Source organism: Ovis canadensis, chromosome 7 (genome assembly GCF_042477335.2).
Source record: "Ovis canadensis isolate MfBH-ARS-UI-01 breed Bighorn chromosome 7, ARS-UI_OviCan_v2, whole genome shotgun sequence".
Classification (NCBI taxonomy): domain Eukaryota; kingdom Metazoa; phylum Chordata; class Mammalia; order Artiodactyla; family Bovidae; genus Ovis; species Ovis canadensis.
Window position 1 is genome coordinate 102,839,981 of NC_091251.1, and position 21,204 is coordinate 102,861,184.

A 21,204-nucleotide genomic window follows, 5' to 3' on the forward strand; every position below is an offset into this window, starting at 1 on the left:
TAAGAGATGTAGGTTTGATCCCTGGGTCAGGAAGAGCCCCTGGAGGAGAGCATGACAACCCACTTCCTATTCTTTCCTGGAGGGTCCCCTGGACAGAGGAGCCTGGCGGGCTGCAGTCCATGCGGTCTCAAAGAATCGGACACGACTGAAGTGACTTATCACATGCATGCATGTGACATCCTTTGTTTATTGATATGGCAGGAAACAGCTTCTGTCAGCTCAGTCAGTAAAGAGTCCACCTGCAATGCAGGAGACCCAGGTTTGATTCCTGGGTCCAGAAGATCCCCTGGAGAAGGAAATGGCAACCCACTTCAGTATTCTTGCCTGGAAAATCCCATGGACAGACAAGCCTGGTGGGCTACAGACCATGGGGTCACAAGAGTCAGACATGACTTAGTGACTAAACCACCACCATGGCAGGAAATACTCTATTTCTCAAGTCCATTATTAATATCTCACTGTCTTTCACTTCTCTCATATCTTCATTTCTTTCTTATGAAGATTAGTTTCCATCATCTATCATTATAAGCAGTGACTTGTATTCATAACCAACTACCTTGACCCTCTCTCTATCATCCTTGCCTAGAAAAACTCTACCATGGTTAAATCCAATTACCCACCTACTATGGGCTGGACTTTTGCAGGTGAGCTTGGCAAGCAGTTTCACTTTAAATCATTCACCCCAAGTAAACCCTAAGTGCTATACAGCAATAACATCCCATTTCCCAAGTTACTCTCCCTCTCTCTCAGATAAACACGCCAGGCCTCCTCCCCTCTCCTCCATTCTCTAGTCCTTCTCTCTCATTCTCATGCTCACGTGATCACCTTGACTTCCATTTCATCTAAAATCAAATCAAGCAGAAGAGAATTCCTCATGGTCCCACAGGTACCCATCTTCCTGCATCTATGTCCACATCCTCTGTCTCCTCTCCTGAATTTTAAGTCACCTTTTTATCTTGGGCCCCATGCCCTCTCAGCAATCCAAGGGCATTGCTTCAGCAATCCTTGCCCTTCTGTCCAATAGCATCTATATTTTCCTCTTTATTGGATTATCTCCCATCAACATTTAAGCATGCTATTGTTTCTCCCATCATAAAACAATATTTCTTGAGCCTATGGATTAAAGGATATCTGAGAGACATATCAGTCAGCTGCAGTTCTTAAATGAATACGGATCCTGACTCCAGTGAGACAACTGCCTTGCCTCTTTTGGAACACTGATTATTTGGTGACTTTAAAGAGTTATTATTATATTTAGGGTTTTTTTAATTTTTAAAAGATACTTTATCTTTTAGGGTTATATATTGAAACACTTATAATTTTAAAATGTCCTTCAAGTTTATGTCTAATTCTGTGTCCTTTTGTAGCAAGATGTGGCAAAAGAGTTGGCTAGAATTCTATTTTTATTTATTTTTTTATTTTTACTTTATTTTGCTTTACAATACTGTATTGGTTTTGCCATACACTGATATGAATCAGCCACGGGTGTACATGAGTTCCCAATCCTGAACCCCCCTCCCACCTCCCACCCCATATCATCTCTCTGGATCATCACCATGCACCAGCCCCAAGCATCCTGTATCCCGTATGGAACATAGACTGGCGATTCATTTCTTACATGATATTATATGTGTTTCAATGCCATTCTCCCAAATCATCCCACCCTCTCCCTCTCCTACAGAGTCCAAAAGTCTGTTCTAAACATCTGTGTCTCTTTTGCTGTCTCGCATACAGGGTCGTCATTGCCATCTTCCTAAATTCCATATATATGTGTTAGTATACTGTATTGGTGTTTTTCTTTCTGGCTTACTTCACTCAGTATAATTGGCTCCAGTTTCATTCACCTCATTAGAACTGATTCAAATGTATTCTTTCTAATGGCTGAGTAATACTCCATTGTGTATATGTACCACAGCTTTCTTATCCATTCATCTGCTGATGGACATCTAGGTTGTTTCCATGTACTGGCTATTATAAACAGTGCTGCGATGAACATTGGGGTACATGTGTCTCTTTCAATTCTGGTTTCCTCGGTGTGTATGCCCAGCAGTGGGATTGCTGGGTCATAAGGCAGTTCTATTTGCAATTTTTAAAGGAATCTCCACACTGTTCTCCATAGTGGCTGTATTAGTTTGCATTCCCACCAACAGTGTAAGAGGGTTCCCTTTTCTCCACACCCTCTCCAGCATTTACTGCTTGTAGACTTTTGGATCACAGCCATTCTGACTGGTGTGAAATGGTACCTCATTGTGGTTTTGATTTGCATTTCTCTGATAATGAGTGATGTTGAGCATCTTTTCATGTGTTTGTTAGCCATCCATATGTCTTCTTTGGAGAAATGACTATTTAGTTCTTTGGCCCATTTTTTGATTGGGTCTTTTATTTTTCTGGAATTGAGCTGCATAAGTTGCTTGTATATTTTTGAGATCAGTTGTTTGTCAGTTGCTTCATTTGCTATTACTTTCTCCCATTCCAAAGGCTATCTTCTCACCTTGCTTATAGTTTCCTTTGTTGTGCAGAAGCTTTTAATTTTAATTAGATCCCATTTGTTTATTTTTGCTTTTATTTCCAGTATTCTGGGAGGTGGATCATAGAGGATCCTGCTGTGATTTATGTCGGAGAGTGTTTTGCCTATGTTCTCCTCTAGGAGTTTTATAGTTTCTGGTCTTACATTTAGATCTTTAATCCATTTTTAGTTTATTTTTGTGGGCGGTGTTAGAAAGTGATCTAGTCTCATTCTTTTACAAGTGGTTGACCAGTTTTCCCAGCACCACTTGTTAAAGAGATTGTTTTTACTCCATTGTATATTCTTGCCTCCTTTGTCGAAGATAAGGTGTCCATATGTGTGTGGATTTATCTCTGGGCTTTCTATTTTGTTCCATTGATCTATATTTCTGTCTTTGTGCCAGTACCATACTGTCTTGATGACTGTGGCTTTGTAGTAGAGCCTGAAGTCAGGCAGGTTGATTCCTCCAGTTCCATTCTTCTTTCTCAAGATTGCTTTGGCTATTCGAGTTTTTTTGTATTTCCATACAAATTGTGAAATTATTTGTTCTAGCTCTGTGAAAAATACCGCTGGAAGCTTGATAGGGATTGCATTGAATCTGTAGATTGCTTTGGGTAGTATACTCATTTTCACTATATTGATTCTTCCGATCCATGAACATGGTATATTTCTCCATCTATTAGTGTCCGCTTCCCTGGTGGCTCAGACGGTAAAGCATCTGCCTGCAATGTGGGAGACCCGGGTTTGATTCCTGGGTCAGGAAGTTCCCCTGGAGAAGGAAATGGCAATCCACTCTAGCAGTCTTGCCTGGAAAATCCCATGGATGGAGGAGCCTGATAGGCTACAGTCCGTGGGGTCACAAAGAGTCAGACATGACTGAGCGACTTCACTTTCACTTTGATTTCTTTCATCAGTGTTTTATAATTTTCTATATATAGGTCTTTGGTTTCTTTAGGTAGATATATTCCTAAGTATTTTATTCTTTTCGTTGCAATGGTGAATGGAATTGTTTCCTTAATTTCTTTTTCTACTTTCTCATTATTAGGGTATAGGAATGCAAGGGATTTCTGTGTGTTGATTTTATATCCTGCAACTTTACTATATTCATTGATTAGCTCTAGTAATTTTCTGGTGGACTCTTTAGGGTTTTCTATGTAGAGGATCATGTCATCTGCAAATAGTGAGAGTTTTACTTCTTCTTTTCCAATTTGGATTGCTTTTATTTCTTTTTCTGCTCTGATTGCTGTGGCCAAAACTTCCAGAACTATGTTGAATAGTAGTGGTGAAAGTGGGCACCCTTGTCTTGTTCCTGACTTTAGGGGAAATGCTTTCAATTTTTCACCATTGAGGATAATGTTTGCTGCGGGTTTGTCATATATAGCTTTTATTATGTTGAGGTTTGTTCCTTCTATTCCTGCTTTCTGGAGAGTTTTTATCATAAATGGATGTTGAATTTTGTCAAAGGCCTTCTCTGCATCTATTGAGATAATCATATGGTTTTTATTTTTCAATTTGTTAATGTGGTGAATTACATTGATTGATTTGCGGATATTGAAGAATCCTTGCATCCCTGGGATAAAGCCCACTTGGTCATGGTGTATGATCTTTTTAATGTGTTGTTGGATTCTGATTTCTAGGATTTTGTTGAGGATTTTTGCATCTATGTTCATCAGTGATATTGGCCTGTAGTTTTCTTTTTTTGTGGCATCTTTGTCAGGTTTTGGTATTAGGGTGATGGTGGCCTCATAGAATGAGTTTGGAAGTTTACCTTCCTCTGCAATTTTCTGGAAGAGTTTGAGTAGGATAGGTGTTAGCTCTTCTCTAAATTTTTGGCAGAATTCATCTGTGAAGCCATCTGGACCTGGGCTTTTGTTTGCTGGAAGATTTCTGATTACAGTTTCAATTTCTGAGCTTGTGATGGGTCTGTTAAGATTTTCTATTTCTCCCTGGTTCAGTTTTGGAAAGTTGTACTTTTCTAAGAATTTGTCCATTTCTTCCACATTGTTCATTTTATTGGCATATAATTGCTGATAGTAGTCTCTTATGATCCTTTGTATTTCTGTGTTGTTTGTTGTGATCTCTCCATTTTCATTTCTAATTTTATTGATTTGATTTTTCTCCCTTTGTTTCTTGATGAGTGTGGCTAATAGTTTGTCAATTTTATTTATCCTTTCAAAGAACCAGCTTTTGGCTTTGTTGATTTTTGCTATGAGCTCTTTTGTTTCTTTTGCATTTATTTCTGCCCTAATTTTTAAGATTTCTTTCCTTCTACTAACTCTGGGGTTCTCCATTTCTTCCTTTTCTAGTTGCTTTAGGTGTAGAGTTAGGTTATTTATTTGACTTTTTTCTTGTTTCTTGAGGTATGCCTGTATTGCTATGAACTTTCCTCTTAGCACTGCTTTTATAGTGTCCCACAGGTTTTGGGTTGTTGTGTTTTCATTTTCATTAGTTTCTATGCATATTTTGATTTCTTTTTTGATTTCTTCTGTGATTTGTTGGTTATTCAGAAGCGTGTTGTTCAGCCTCCATATGTTGGAATTTTTAGTAGTTTTTCTCCTGTAATTGAGATCTAATCTTAATGCATATGGTCAGAAAAGATGCTTGGAATGATTTCAGTTTTTTTGAACTTATCAAGGTTAGATTTATGGCCCAGGATGTGATCTATCCTGGAGAAGATTCCGTGAGCACTTGAGAAAAAGGTGAAATTCGTTGTTTTGGGGTGAAATGTCCTATAGATATCAATTAGGTCTAACTGGTCTATTGTATCATTTAAAGTTTGCATTTCTTTGTTAATTTTCTGTTTAGTTGATCTGTCCACAGATGTGAGTGGGGTATTAAAGTCTCCCACTATTACTGTGTTATTGTTAATTTCCCCTTTCATACTTGTTAGCATTTGTCTTACATATTGTGGTGCTCCTATGCTGGGTGCATATATATTTATAATTGTTATATCTTCTTCTTGGATTGATCCTTTGCTTATTATGTAGTGGCCTTCTTTGTCTCTTTTCACAGCCTTTGTTTTAAAGTCTATTTTATCGGCTACGAGTATTGCTACTCCTGCTTTCTTTTGGTCTCTATTTGTGTGGAATATCTTTTTCCAGCCCTTCACTTTCAGTCTATATGTGTCCCTTGTTTTGAGGTGGGTCTCTTGTAGGCAGCATATATAGGGGTCTTGTTTTTGTATCCATTCAGCCAGTCTTTGCCTTTTGGTTGGGGCGTTCAACCCATTTACGTTTAAGGTAATTATTGATAAGCATGATCCCATTACCATTTACTTTATTGTTTTGGGTTTGGGTTTATACACCCTTTTTGTGTTTCCTGTCTAGAGAATATCCTTTAGCATTTGTTGGAGAGCTGGTTTGGTGGTGCTGAATTCTCTCAGCTTTTGCTTGTCTGTAAAGCTTTTGATTTCTCCTTAGTATTTGAATGAGATCCTTGCTGGGTACAGTAATCTTGGCTGTAGGTTATTTTCTTTCAACACTTTAAGTATGTCTTGCCATTCCCTCCTGGCCTGAAGCATTTCTATTGAAAGATCTGCAGTTATCCTTATGGGAATCCCCTTGTGTGTTATTTGTTGTTTTTCCCTTGCTGCTTTTAATATTTGTTCTTTGTGTTTGATCTTTGTTAATTTGATTAATATGTGTCTTGGGGTGTTTTGCCTTGGGTTTATCCTATTTGGAACTCTCTGGGTTTCTTGGACTTGGGTGATTATTTCCTTCCCCATTTTAGGGAAGTTTTCAACTATTATCTCAAGTATTTTCTCATGGTCTTTCTTTTTGTCTTCTTCTTCTGGGACTCCTATAATTCAAATGTTGGAGCGTTTCATATTGTCCTGGAGGTCTCTGAGATTGTCCTCATTTCTTTTAATTTGTTTTTATTTTTTCCTCTCTGATTCATTTATTTCTACCATTCTATCTTCTATTTCACTAATCCTATATTCTGCCTCCGATATTCTACTATTTGTTGCCTCCAGAGTGTTTCTGATCTCATTTATTGCATTATTCATTATATATTGACTTTTTTATTTCTTCTAGGTCCTTGTTAAACCTTTCTCGCATCTTCTCCAGGCTATTTATCTGTGATTCCATTTTGATTTCAAGAATTTGGATCATTTTCACTGTCATTACTCGGAATTCTTTCTCAGGTAGATTCCCTATCTCTTCCTCTTTTGTTTGGTTTGGTGGGCATTTCTCCTGTTCCTTTACCTGCTGGGTATTCCTCTGTCTCTTCATCTTGGTTATATTGCTGCGTTTGGGGTGGCCTTTCTGTATTCTGTGAATTTGTGGAGTTCTCTTTATTATGGAATTTCCTTGCTGTGGGTGGGGTTGTATCAGTGGCTTGTCAAGGTTTCTTGGTTAGGGAAGCTTGTGTCGGAGTTCTGGTGGGTGGAGCTGGATTTCTTCTCTCTGGAGTGCAATGAAGTGTCCAGTAATGAGTTATGAGATGCCTATGGTTTTGGAGTAACTTTGAGCTGCCTGTATATTAAAGCTCAGGGGTGTGTTCCTGTGTTGCTGGAGAATTGGCATGGTATGTCTTGCTCTGGAACTTGTTGGCCCTTGGGTGGTGCTTGGTTTCAGTGTAGGTATGGAGGTGTTTGATGAGCTCCTATCAATTAATGTTCCCTGGATTCAGGAGTTCTCTGATGTTCTCAGGATTTGGACTTAAGCCTCCTGCTTCTGGTTTTCAGTTTTATTTTTACAGTAGCCTCAAGACTTCTCCATCTATACAGCACCAATGATAAAACATCTAGATTAAAGATGGAAAGTTTCTCCACACTGAGGGACACCCAGAGAGGTTCACTGAGTTACATGGAGATGAGAAGAGGGAGGGGGTAGTTAGAGGTGACTGGAATGAGATGAGGTGGAATCAAAAGAGGAGAGAGCAAGCTAGCCAGTAATCACTTCCTTATGTGCGCTCCACAGTCTGGACTGCTCAGAGATGTTCACGGAGTTATACAGGGAAGAGGAGAGGGAGGAAGTAGACAGAGGTAGTAAGGAGCATAAAAGAGGGAAATGAAAAGGAGAGAGACAGATCCAGCCAGTAACCAGTTCCTTAAGTGTTCTCCACCGTCTGGAACACACAGAGATTCACAGAGTTGGGTAGAGAAGAGAAGGGGGAGGGAGGAGGCAGAGACACCTGGTGGAGAAAAAGGAGAGTCCAAAGGAGGAGAGAGTAGTGAAGCCAGTAATCTCACTCTCAGGTAAAATTGGGTACTGAAGACTGGGTTTTAAATGTACAAAATTGACAACAAATACCAAAAAGCAAAGATTAAAAAATCTGTTTTTGAAGACAATGATCTGCTTTTCTGGGTGCCTGATGTCCTCTGCCAGCATTCAGAAGTTGTTTTGTAGAATTTACTCAGCGTTGAAATGTTCTTTTGATGAATTTGTGGGGGAGAAAGTGGTCTCCCTGTCCTATTCCTCTGCCATCTTCTCATTAAAAACTTGGCTAGAATTCTAAATCCTCTCCCCAATGCCTGTTAAGCTCACTCCAGTTAGGTTTTCACCATGCCACCACAACTGCTCTTTTCAAGATCACCAGTGACTTCCACAGTTGCTAAATCAAATGGCCAATTCTTAGTTCATGTCTCAGAAGCATTTGACTCGGTTGATGACTTGATCTTCCTTATAATACTTTGTTCTTTTGGCTTCCAAGACACCACCCTCCCTTGGTTTCTCTCCACACCTCTGGTTGCTCCTTCTGAGTTTCTTTTTCTAGCCCTTCCTCTTCTTCCTGATCTCCTGTTGTCAGAGTGCCCCAGGGCTCCACCTTTGGCCTTCTTTCTATCTCTTTATCCACATCCTTGGTGATCTCATCCACTCATATGTCTTTGCATACTGCCTGTGATACCTAAATAGAAATCACCAATCCAAACAGCTTCACCAAATTCCAGACTTACAACACACCGCCTACTTGACATGCCACCTGGATGTCTAACAGGCATCTCAAACTTGACCTGTGAAAACTAGATGTTGGTCATTCCTCCAAACCTGCCTCACCTGCAGCTTTCCTCATCTCGGGAAGTGGCACTTCCATTCTTCCAGCTGCAGACCATTAGTCATAGAATCATTCTTGACCTTTCTCTCATACTCCATATCCAAATCTATCAGAAAATCCCATTGGTTCTACCTTTAAACTCCAACCACTCTCAGCATCTCCACAGCTACCGCTCTGGTCCAAGAACCATCCCGTCTATTGATGGTCTTCTTGTTTCCATCCTTTGCTCCCTTTGGTTTACTTTCAAAGCAGTAGTCAGTTTGATCCTTTTAAGGTAAGTCAGACTATACCATCCCTCTGAAGGCTTTTGCTCTCTCTCTAATGAGAAGACAAACTCCCTTGGATTGTCTACAAGGCACATGTGATCTGCTCCCCGTACCTTCTCTGACTTCTCACATGTTTCCCACTCTCACGTCTCACTGTCTCAGCTCCAGCCACACTGGCCTCACTGCTTGTTTAAACAACCCAGGTACACTGTCGCCACAGGGCCTTTGAACTGACTGGTCTCTCTTCCTGGAATACTCTTTCCCAGATATAAGTGTGGCTTTCTCCCTCAGCTCCTTCAGACCTTTGCTCAACCAGCTCCTCAGTGAGGGCTTCCCTGACACCCTCTCCCATCTCTAACTGTGATCTACCTCTGGACTCTTCCCTTCCCCTACTCTATGTTGCTTTTCCCCATGGTATTGATCATCATCAGCTAACATACTATGTGTTTTACTTTTATTTAAAAAAAATTGTTCTTCTCGCCCCACTAGAATGTAAGCACGAGAAGTACGGTAATTTCTGCATGCTTAGTTTACTGCTCTACCTGAGACATAGAAAACAATCCAGCAATCCTTATTACATAAATGCATATCCTACTTTAAAATTCTTTCAAACAAGTAATGACAGGCTAACTGGAATCAAGATTGCCAGGAGAAATATCAATAACCCCAGATATGCAGATGACACCACCCTTATGGCAGAAAGTGAAGAGGAACTAAAAAGCCTCTTGATGAAAGTGAAAGAGGAGAGTGAAAAAGTTGGCTTAAAGCTCAACATTCAGAAAACAAAGATCATGGCATCCGGTCCCATCACTTCATGGGAAATAGATGAGGAAACAGTGGAAACAGTGATAGACTTTATTTTGGAGGGCTCCAAAATCACTGCAGATGGTGACTGTAGCCATGAAATTAAAAGACGCTTACTCCTTGGAAGAAAAGTTATGACCAACCCAGATAGCATATTCAAAAGCAGAGACATTACTTTGCCGACTAAGGTCCGTCTAGTCAAGGCTATGGTTTTTCCTGTGGTCATGTATGGATGTGAGAGTTGGACTATGAAGAAGGCTGAGCACTGAAGAATTGATGCTTTTGAACTGTGGTGTTGGAGAAGACTCTTAAGAGTCCCTTGGACTGCAAGGAGATCCAACCAGTCCATTCTAGAGGAGATCAGCCCTGGGATTTCTTTAGAAGGAATGATGCTAAAGCTGAAACTCCAATACTTTGGCCACCTCATGCGATGAGTTGACTCATTGGAAAAGACTCTGATGCTGGGAGGGATTGGGGGCAGGAGGAGAAGGGGACGACAGAGGATGAGATGGCTGGATGACATCACTGACTCGATGGACTGAGTCTGAGTGAACTCTGGGAGTTGGTGATGGACAGGGAGGGCTGGCGTGCTGCGATTCATGGGGTCGCAAAGAGTCGGACACGACTGAGCAACTGAACTGAACGGAACTGTCTTGAACTTAGAGCCTTTAAGCACTTGTTATCAATCAATTAATTAAATTGCTTTTCAAACAGCCAATTAACCTTCTTTCTGCTCTTAGATGCACTTCCATCTACCAATTTACAGATGTGACTACACATTCATAATGAATCAGTGTCTACATGTTGACCTTTAGAGAAGCCCACGTTCATTACAAGCAGACATAAAAGAGACTTGTAATTGCTGCTGAAACACTGGCGAGCTGGTTAGTGCTCATTTAACTTGCAATTGAATTCATCAAAGGTTAACTGTGTATTTGATCATGATAAAATATCTCACACAAAAAAATGGACATTGTTCCAATGTTTGGCAATGCTAGAACACATAATTGCTAATGAGAAGCAATTTGTTCTTGCTGTGACATCAAATATCAGTTGCCTTTTTTTTTTCCCCCTGGCATCATTAACATTTGGTGATATTCTTGCCCAGGACATAACCCTGCAGGATTCATTCCCTCCAAACTCAGGTCCTGTTACTTTCATTAGACACTTAACTTGAGAAGGTTCCCATGACCTAGGCAATTAGACTTCAAACTGTCTGCCAGGCTTGGCTTAGCTGCATGCTGTTTGTGAGTAAATACTGGCTAGAGACAAATTCTCTTGAAGCTCAGTGCCCCTCACTCGATGAGCTCTTTGTGAAAAGTGCCAGAGTCAGACAAGGGAGAGCAAGGCCCTCCAGATTGTAGACTTCACTCCGCATGGCTGCGTTTGCAAAGGAATTCAGGTCCCTTGCCAGCTGATAGCTACTCTCCATATCCTTCTCACTCCAGTACCAACACTTATAAATTTTAACTGTACCCTGAAGGGTTTATTTGAGAAAAGGTACACCGCTAGGAATTCTGGGTTCAAAGTGGTCAAATAAAAATGTAGGCAAATGGGAAGAGATACAGCTTCAAATAAAATGATCCCTGCCTTGGTAAGTTAGAGGATTTCTGCAGCCTAAGGCTCTTTCCCCATCAACTCCAGATTTGGAGGTTGTCCAGTGTGGCTCAGCACTCAACATGTGTTCATTCTCACCTCCTGTTCATTTCTACATGTGAAATGGGAGAGTGATTAAAAGTCAGTGATGATGCATTGAACTGAAGCTTTTATTTTTTCTCCCTCTTGAGATCCCCTTAAGAAACGTGGGAAAGAAAATTTTAATATACAGAAATCCACAAGGACAAAGAGGACAGATGAGGACAGATGGGTGGTCTAGAGAGCTACAGAATTCTGGGGGGAAGGCAGAGAAGAAGGAGGGCAAAGCTTAAAATGCCCACAGGAAGCCACATTCAGAGGCAACTGTTTCACCCTGCAGCACCTCTGAAGGGTGTGGCGGGGGGGGGGGGGTAGGGATTTAGAGGTGATGGATGTAGCAAGAGTGACATATAGGGCTAAAAACAAAAGGGCTAATTTTACGTCTCTGTCTGGAAATGAGGGTTTCCCAGGTGGCTCAGTGGTAAAGAATCCACCTGCCAATTGATCCCTGGGTGGGGAAAATCCCTTGAAGGAGGAAACAGCAACCCACTCCAGTATTCTTGCCAGGAAAATTCCATGGACAGATTTACCTGGTGGGCTACAGTCCATGGGGTCACAATGAGTCGGATACGACTGAGCAACTAAACAACAACAATCTGGAAATGGTAACCCTCTACCCTATTTATGCAAAATACCAGCTGCCAAGTACCTCCTCTCTAAGCTGGAGATTTGAAGTACCTTTTCTGAAGAAGTTGAAAAACTCTAAAATGAAAAAGACCTCCATGCTGGCATGTTAGGGCTCAACAGCAGAATGGCCAGTTCCCTACAAAATTGCCCTAAAGCAAAGTCTACTGGTAGACAAGCTCCTGAGATCAGATTTTCAGTGCCTCAGTCTTAAGCATGAATATGACAACAAGGAACACCAGTCAAAGAATGCTACTAACCTCAAAGATGGAAACCGAGATAAACAAATATATGTGCAGGAGGGGGGTCAAAGGCAGGGACGAGCCTGGAGCAACAAAAGGCATGCAGAAAACAGAAAAGAACATTTTACAAAGCAACAATTAGTGACCTGAGGTTAATCGGAGAAGATGTTTTATCCCTATAATGATAATGATAATGATAGTTAATGTTTCTTGACAGCACACTGTGAGCCACTGCTCAAGAAGACAAGGAAACTGAGGGACAAAAAAATTAAGTGGCTGATAGTAAGTTTAGTCAGTGGGGAAATGAAAATGCAAATCCAGATAGTCTGAATTTAAAACCCCTGCTCCTGACTGCTGCGTGTGCTTCCTCAAACATGCTATAAAAAAGGAAGACAAGACAAGAAAGCACTTTAAAAATGTATTTGACAAATATATATTCAGAGCCTTCTGTCTTCTAAGCACCAGTCTGGATGCAAAAACTATAACAGGAAACAGAACCAGCAGAGTCCCAGGTCTTGTCAAGCTAAAATTAAAATCTTCAAAGCCAGGCACAGAAAGACAGATACCACATAATCTGTCTTACCTGTGGAATCTAAAAAAGTGGAATTCATAGTAACAGAGTAAAATGGTGGTTGCCAGGGGCTGGGGGATAGGAAAATAAGAAAATGTTGGTCAAAAGGTACAAAGTTTCCATTACAGAGTCTAACTTCTGACAGTCTCAGGCACAGCCTTGTTATTGTTCACTCCCTAAATTGCGTCTGACTCTTTTTGACTCAAAGGACTGTAACATGCAAGGATCCTCTGTCCTCCACTGTCTCCTGGAGTTTGCTCAAATTCATGTCCATAGAGTTGAGATGCCGTCCAACCATCTCATCCTCTGCCACCCCCTCCTCCTTTTGCCTTCAATCTTTCCCAGCATCAGGGTCTTTTCTAATGAGTTGACTCTTCACATCAGGTGGCCAAAGTATTGGAGCTTCTGCTTCAGCAACAGTCCTTCCAAAGAATACTCAGGGTTGGCTTTTTTTAGAATTGACTGGTTTGATCTCCTTGCAGTCCAAGGGACTCTCAAGAGTCTTGTCCAGCACCACAATTTGAAAGCATCAATTCTTTGGTGCTCAGCCTTCTTTATGGTCCAACTCTCACATCCCTACACAACTACTGGAAAAACTATAGCTTTTTTGGACCTTTATATGGACCTTTGTTGGCAAAATGATGTCTCTGCTTTTTAATATACTGTCTAGGTTTGTCATAGCTTTCCTTCCAAGAAGCAAGCATCTTTTAATTTCATGGCTACAGTCACCATCCACAGTGATTTTAAAGCCCAAGAAAAAAAATCTTTCACTGTTTCCACTTTTTCCCCTTCTATTTGCCATGAAATGATGGGATCAGATGCCATGATCTTAGTTTTTGAATGTTGAGTTTCAAGCCAGCTTTTTCACTCTCCTCCTTGACTCTCATCAAGAGGCTCTTTAGTTCCTCTTCATTGTCTGCCATCAGAGTGGTATTATCTGCATATCTGAGGTTGTTGTCATTTCTCCTGCAATCTTGATTCTATCGTGTGATTCACCCAGCCTAGTATTTCACATGATGACTATAGTTAATAATACTATATTGCATATTTGAAATTTGCTCAGAGAGTAGATATAAAGTGTTCTCACCACACACACAAAATTACATCTATGTAAGGTGATGGATATGTTAATTAGCTTGATTGTGGTAATCATTTCACAATGTATACACATATCAAAACATCACTTTGTATGCCATAAATATATATTATTTTTATTGGTCAATTATTACCTCAGTAAAGCTGTATACTTTATAAATTAATTAATTTTAAAAATTCAATAGAAGACATAGAAGATATATATAGTCAAGGAATTTTACCAAAAGATTCAATAAAAATAGTACGAGAAAATTATAAGAAAATGTCTAGGGGTTCCAGGATAGCCCTTTTCCACTTGCCAGGAATTCCAGGGAAGAAACAAAGGAAATGAGAGGCACAAGCTATCCTGGGAACAATGCCAAATATTGTCAAACAGGTGAACAGCACAGGTCTCCAACTGAAGGGACCCCCTCCACCCCAGGGTCCAGTACAATAAATGAAAATATATCTATATCTGTATCAAGGCACACTTTCATGAACTCTCACACCAGGGCAGAGAAGGCCATATAATCATTTCACAATGTATACATATCTCAAATCATGTTGTACACTTTAAACTTAATATGTTATATGTCAATTATATTTCAATAAAGCTGAGAGAGAAAAGAAGGCTATAAAAGCTATCAGAGAGTAAAAACATGTCAATGACCAAAGAATAAAAATATGAATGGCATCGTATTTAGCCAAAAGGGACACTGGGTACTGGAATTCAATAAAGTAAAGACTTAAGAATTTTAAAGGAAAGTGATTTGCAATCTAAAATTTATAGCCAGGTGAAGTATCAGTTGATACTTTCCCCCACATTCATTAAGAGTGGGGGGAAAAGGTCATTTTTTAGTCATACAGGATTCAGAAAATATCTTACATATATCACTTTTCTAAGATATTACTTGAAAAAATACTAAAGAGAATTATCTGGCTGTCCAGTGGTCAGGACTCTGCCTGTTCACTTCCAAGGGTGCGGGTTCAATCCCTAGTTGGGCAACTAAGATCCCCAAGCCATGTGGATTCAGGAAGAGACTCCCACTGGAGAGGGCAGAGACTGAGAGAAGCTTGAACTTCAATCTGTAGGCCATGGGTTTCAGGCTGGAAAGCAACAAGATGAGATTCAAGTTTTAGAAAGAACATCCTCTCCTAAGTCTGAAGGCAGGGTTAGTAGACACTTTCTGGGAGATGAGTTGGGAAGTTTATGCAAAACTCTGCTGAAATGTAATTCAAATCTAAACTAAAGTGGCAGTGATAAGAACCATGATACTCTGCAGACATATAAACAGCTGACCTGACATCTGATTTGGGCTCTAGCTCAATTGCATTTTACTGTAAATATTCTTGGCATGAATATTTTTTTTCCATTTATGTTCCTTTTTAAATTATTTGATGCTATACTGTGCAGTATTTTATGGAACATAGTATATAACTTTACATAGTCACATCTTTCACTACTTCTGCCATAATTTGTAAATTGGACATAATGCCTAAAAAGGCTTTCATGTTTGTGTGTGTGTGTGTGTGTGTGTGTATATATATATATACATGTATATATATACACATACATATATCCCCTTCTTCCTGGACTCTCTCCCACCCCTCCTCAGTTCAGTTCAGTTCAGTCACTGAGTCACTCTGTGACTCCAATGACTGCAGCACGCCAGGCCTCTCTGTCCATCACCAACTCCCGGAGTTTACTCAAACTCATGTCCACTGAGTCAGTGATGCCATCCAACCATCTCACCCTCTGTCATCCCCTTCTCCTCCCGCCTTCAAACTCTCCCACCCCTCCAGGTCATCACAGAGCACCAAGCTGAGCTCCCTATGCTTTATAGTGGTCCCCAGTAGCTATCTTTTTCACAGGAATGTATATACATGATAGCGTATGTATGTGGCATGAATATTGAGCAAGGACAAGAGAGAATCCACAAGGATGCAAGCCCTGGAAGATGGTAGTTGGTAGGCAGGAAATAAAGAAATGCCAGTAGGCTTAAAGGGAAGAATCATTCTATCATCTTAAGAGGAGAGGCAATGCTGCGTCCATTGAGAAGTGTAAGGAGCTCCTCCCTTCCTCCCTGTGATCTCTAGATATCTGCAGGGGAGCTGAAACTGTTTCTCAAATGGTGAGGAGCCACAGTTGTTCCCCTTGCTTAACTCTGGAAGGGCTGAAGGAGCAGGTGTGAAGGAGCAGGCTAAAGGAGCGCAGCATCTCAGGGCACTCTCGGAGCAGTGGGCTTAATGGATGCTTAGAGAGACGTCGAGTGGCTCCTGCCCATGGGGAGGGAGATGGCTCCAGATTGATTCTAGTACTAAGTGGATCTAGTTTGGGCTGCAAATGGCTTTGGCCCTTGAGACGAAGTTGAAGAGGAGAGAAAGGCCGTGGATCTGCAGGGTGCTGGCAAGCATGGGAGGAAGGGTAGATGTGATTCACGGTATGTTAGGAAGTCATTGCAAGGTTTGAGCAGGAGCGTGACCTTGCTTCACTCATATGTGACGACTACCCTGGCTGCTGTGCGGAAAGTGAATTGGAGGCAAGTAACTGAGAAGACCACTATAGGAGCAAGAGATGCTATTAGCTTGAACCAGACAGCTCCCATGAGAGATGCAGATACATGGATTCCAGCTTTTCTAGAGTTCAGATCTCTGGTTTCTGCCAGTTTAAATAGAGGAGCAGCAGGTTGGCATGGGGATGGGGTATCTGAAGCTAAGTTCAGGATGGATCTGTTCCATTGGAGATGCCTGTGAAAAACCCAAGTGGAAATGTCAAATGAGTTGCTGAATATATAAGTCAAGATCTGGACTGGAACTGTATTTGCTAGGTCCCTTGCTTCTGACTTGAGCTTAAATAAACTCCAGGTTGTGGCAAAGAGGGTGTTAACATCGAACACCTACGATATGCCAAGTACTATATGTTACAGATGTTTCATCACAAAGTTTATACACATTTTCCAAAAACACCCTCCCAATTCAGCCCCATCAGGACCCAACTCGAAGCTACCTGGGACACGCTCACTGCCTGGGACACGCTCACTGCAGACACTCAGACAAATAAGGGAATACATTCCTCATTCCCAGATGCCTAATGAGTTCCTGGAGGGGTCATTGCTCCTGGATCTATGTTCAAAGACTCCAGAGACCTGAAGATAAGAGGTAGAGGAAAGCTCCCAGGAGACTGAATCTAAGAACTCTAGACCCACATACTGGCTCCACCCTCAATCAGCTGGATCTCTGGACACAAAGGGATGTCTCATTTCTTTGTCTGCTGCCTGGACCACAGACTGATTTGCAAAGTGGTGAGCTGCCTCTTTTCAGCAAATACCTGCTCCACTGATATCCTCACCGCCGAAACAACTAAGTGAAAGTGTTAACTGCTCAGTTGTGTCCAACTCTTTGTGACCCCATGGACTGTAGCTGGCCAGGCCCCTCTGTCCATGGGATTTTCCAGGCAAGAGTACTGGAGTGGATATCCATTCCCTCTCCAGGGGATCTTCCTGACCCAGGGATGGAAATCAGGTCTCTCACACTGCAGGCAGATTCTTTACCCTCTGAGCCACCAGGGAAGCCTATAGGGAGACAACAATGGCAGTTTTAAAATAAGGCACCAAATTCTTGGATGCTCTTCCCACTGAGAAGGAGTGAAATAATGGAGGAGGATGCCTCCCCTGGGTTGGCAGGTCGGCCCATGAGGTTCAGAATCTCCTGCCCTTGAATCTACCGATTCTCCTGGAATGTCCTCTCTCCAGATGATCTCTCTCATAAGCAAGCCACCATTTTGTGAGAAGCTCAAACCACTGGGAGAAGCCACATCTGCAATCTCAGCTGAAGGCAGGGTTGAGCCGTCTCAGCCCTGACACCAGAACATGCAAGTGAAGCAGTCTGACTGAACCCCCAGCCACTGAGCTGCCCTAACCACCGAGTCTGCCCAGCTGAGCCCCAGACAGCAGGGACAGACACAAACCATCCCTTCCATGCCCTGCTCTAAATCCTGGCCCATAAAAGCTATGCTTATAATACAAAACGGTTTGATACCACTTAGTTTGGGGGTATTCTTGTCATGCAGTAACTGGAATGGTTATTAAAGTGGTTTCTCAAGAAATATCTTTAAAAATGCAGACACATTCCTTGGAAGGATAAACACCTTCAGATGAACACTCACAACCAGTGTATCCAACAGACAGCAAAGCAGAGAAAGGGAGCCAAGAGATGCTCTCTTGTTTCACTGACAGAAAAGAGATACATAAGTGGCTTTCAGAAAACTGGAGGCAGAAAGGTGGCCACCCCACAAAGACAGCACGGTTAAAAGAGAAAAGTATGCATCAAAAGGACAGGCAGGAGAGCAAAGTCCAACAGTTTACCTCACAGTTGTGCTTCATTCCTCAACTCTTTCACTAGCTAGGAAGTTATTCACATATGCCTGTTTTCCAAAGGCACTTGCTTAATGTTAAAAATCACCTGGAGATCATAAAGCAACAAACACAAAGAGCAATTATTACCCCCCCAGGAAGTTTGGGAAATGGTAAAATATGGATTTTTAAATTTTAAAAAATATTTATTTAGCTGTGCCAGGTCTTAGTGGTGGCACATGGGCTTTTCACTGCATCATGAGGAACTTCTGTTGTGGTGCACAGACTCTCTAGTTGTGGGGCACGGCTCTGGAGTGCATGGGCTCAGAAGTTGCAATGCGAGGGCTTAGTTGCCCCATCCCATGTGGGATCTGTTTCCCGACAAGGGATTGAACCTGTGTGCCCTGCATTGCAAGGTGGATTCTTAACCACTGGACCATCAGGGAAGTCCCAGAAATACGGAAATTTTAAATTAAATATAAAACAAAATGGTAAACATGATATCCTCCCCCAAGAATCACAGTTCCACAGTGAATAGAGTTAACATGCAAACCTCATGTTAATAAAACTCAGGTAGCAAGTTCTTCCCTTCATGGATCACAGCTCTCTGGTGGCAAAGAGGCTTGCATAGCTCAATGAAATTATGAGCCATGCCTTGCAGGGTCACCCAAGACAGACATGTCACGGTGGAGAGTTCTGACAAAACATGGTCCCTCCTCGAGGAGGGAATGACAAATCACTTCAATATTCTTGCCTCGAGAACCCCATGAACAGTATGAAAAGGCAAATAAGATATGACACCAGAAGATGAGCCCCTCAGGTTGGAAGACGTCCAACATGCTACTGGGGGAGAGAAGAGAAATAGCACCATGGAGAAGGGTGAGCGCCGGAGAATTTACGCTTTCAAATTGTAGTGCTGCGGAAGACTCTTGAGAGTCCTTCAGACTGGGAAGAGGTCAAACCAATCATTCCTAAAGGAAATCAACCCTGAATATTTATTGTAAGGACTGTTGCTGAAGCTGAAGCACCAGTATTTTGGCCACCTGATGCGAAGAGCCAACTCATTGGAAAAGGCCCTGATGCTGGGAAAGACTGAAGGCAGGAGAAGGGGGTGACAGAGGATGAGGTGGTTGAATAGCATCACCAATTCAATGGACATGAGTTTGAGCAAACTCCTGGAGACATGAAGGACAACGAAGCCTGGCATGCCACAGTCCATGGTCACAAAGAGTCAGATACAACTTAGCAACTGAACAACAGCAAGTTCCAGCAGCCTTGAACCTTGAGAATGTAAATCCCAGCAAAGTTCAGTTACAGTGATGTGGAGGAAGAAGTTGTAAATATTGGAATTCATTTGCTAATCAGTTTAATAGTCCGTGCTAATTATATGACATATAAAAATATGAGAAAAGAATATTTAATGAACACTGATAAAATATAAAATAAGAGAGGCATTAGGTTAAATATTTGTGGTTTATTCAAGCCATTATTCAATGCAAGTAAAAATGATGGAGCAAGATACATAAGCTAGACTCTTGAACAGAGAAGAGCAGAAAATGTCTAAAAGCCATGAATTAATGCTACCTTAGTAACTAACGCTAATGTCTACACTCTCCGAGCTTCACTATCTCCCCCACTGTTTTTGGAAGTACCTTGAACCTCATCTCAGATTGTTAATATAAACAATAGATCTTCCCTGTATCTTCCCTGTGGCTCACATGGTAAAGAAACTGTCTGCAATGCAGGAGACCAGGGTTTGATCCCTGGGTCAGGAAGATCCTCTGGAGAGGGGAATGGCAACCCACTCCAGTATTCTTGCCTGCAGAATCCCATGGACAGAGAAGCCTGGCGGGGTACAGTTTGTGGGGTTGCAAAGAGTCGGACACGACTGAGCGACTAACACCACTACTACTGAGTCTCATTTCAGATTGTTAATATAAACACTAGAGTTTTCTTTCCAGGAATACATTTAGAACCTTGTAAAGAATGGTGAGACTGTCCTGTTATGAATGTACCATGTAACTGGTTATGACTCCTAAGCTCTGTATCATTAGGAGAAGATTTTCATGATACTGGTATTGATCCAGATCAACAAGTAATTTATCAGTCCCCAAACCCTAGTCCCCACAGAGACTGGAACAGGCCCTTTGAGCCTGTTCAGGTTTATTCTCTTGCCTCTTGAGACCCTTTAGTAGTTATATGGTGTAGTTTTCCAGAGTAAAATTGACATCTGTCTCTGATTCCAAGAGTTTGTGTCTGTTGCAATAGGCAAAACAAAATGTCTGATGTACTATTTATTATTTTTATTGATACTGGAGTTCTAAGCAATAAAAATTAGAGTCCTAGGAATAAAGACGTGGATGTAGAGAACAGACTTGTGGACACAGTGGGGGTGGGAGAGAGTGGAACGAACTCAGGAGTAGCACAGAAACATATGCACACATATACACATATATACACATATACGTTACTTTCCCAACAGAGGTCTGGCTAGTTAAGGCTATGGGTTTTCCAGTAGTCTTGTACAGATGTGAGAGTTGGACTATAAAGAAAGCTGAGTGCCAAAGAGTTGATGATTTTGAACTATGGTGTTGAAGACTCTTGAGAGTCCCTTGGACTGCAAGCAGATCCAACTAGACCATCCTAAAGGAAATCAGTCCTGAATATTTATTGAAAGGACTGAAGCTGAAGCTTCAATACTTTGGCCACCTGATGCGAAGAACTGACTCATTTAAAAAGACCCTGATGCTGGGAAAGATTGAAGGCAGGAGGAAAAAGGGACGACAGAGATTGATGAGATGGTTGGATGGCATTACCAACTCGATGGACGGGAGTATGGGTAAGCTCCAGGAGTTGGTGATGGACAGGGAGGCCTGGCGTGCTGCAGTTCATGGGGTCACAAAGAGTAGGACAAGACTGAGTGACTGAACTGAAGTGAACTGATATACACTACCATGCATAAAACAGCTAGCTAGTGGGAAGCTGCCATATAGCACAGGGAACTCAGCCTGGTGCTCCGTGATGACCTAGAGGGGTGGGGTGGGGATGGGGTGGGGTGGGGATGGGGTGGGGT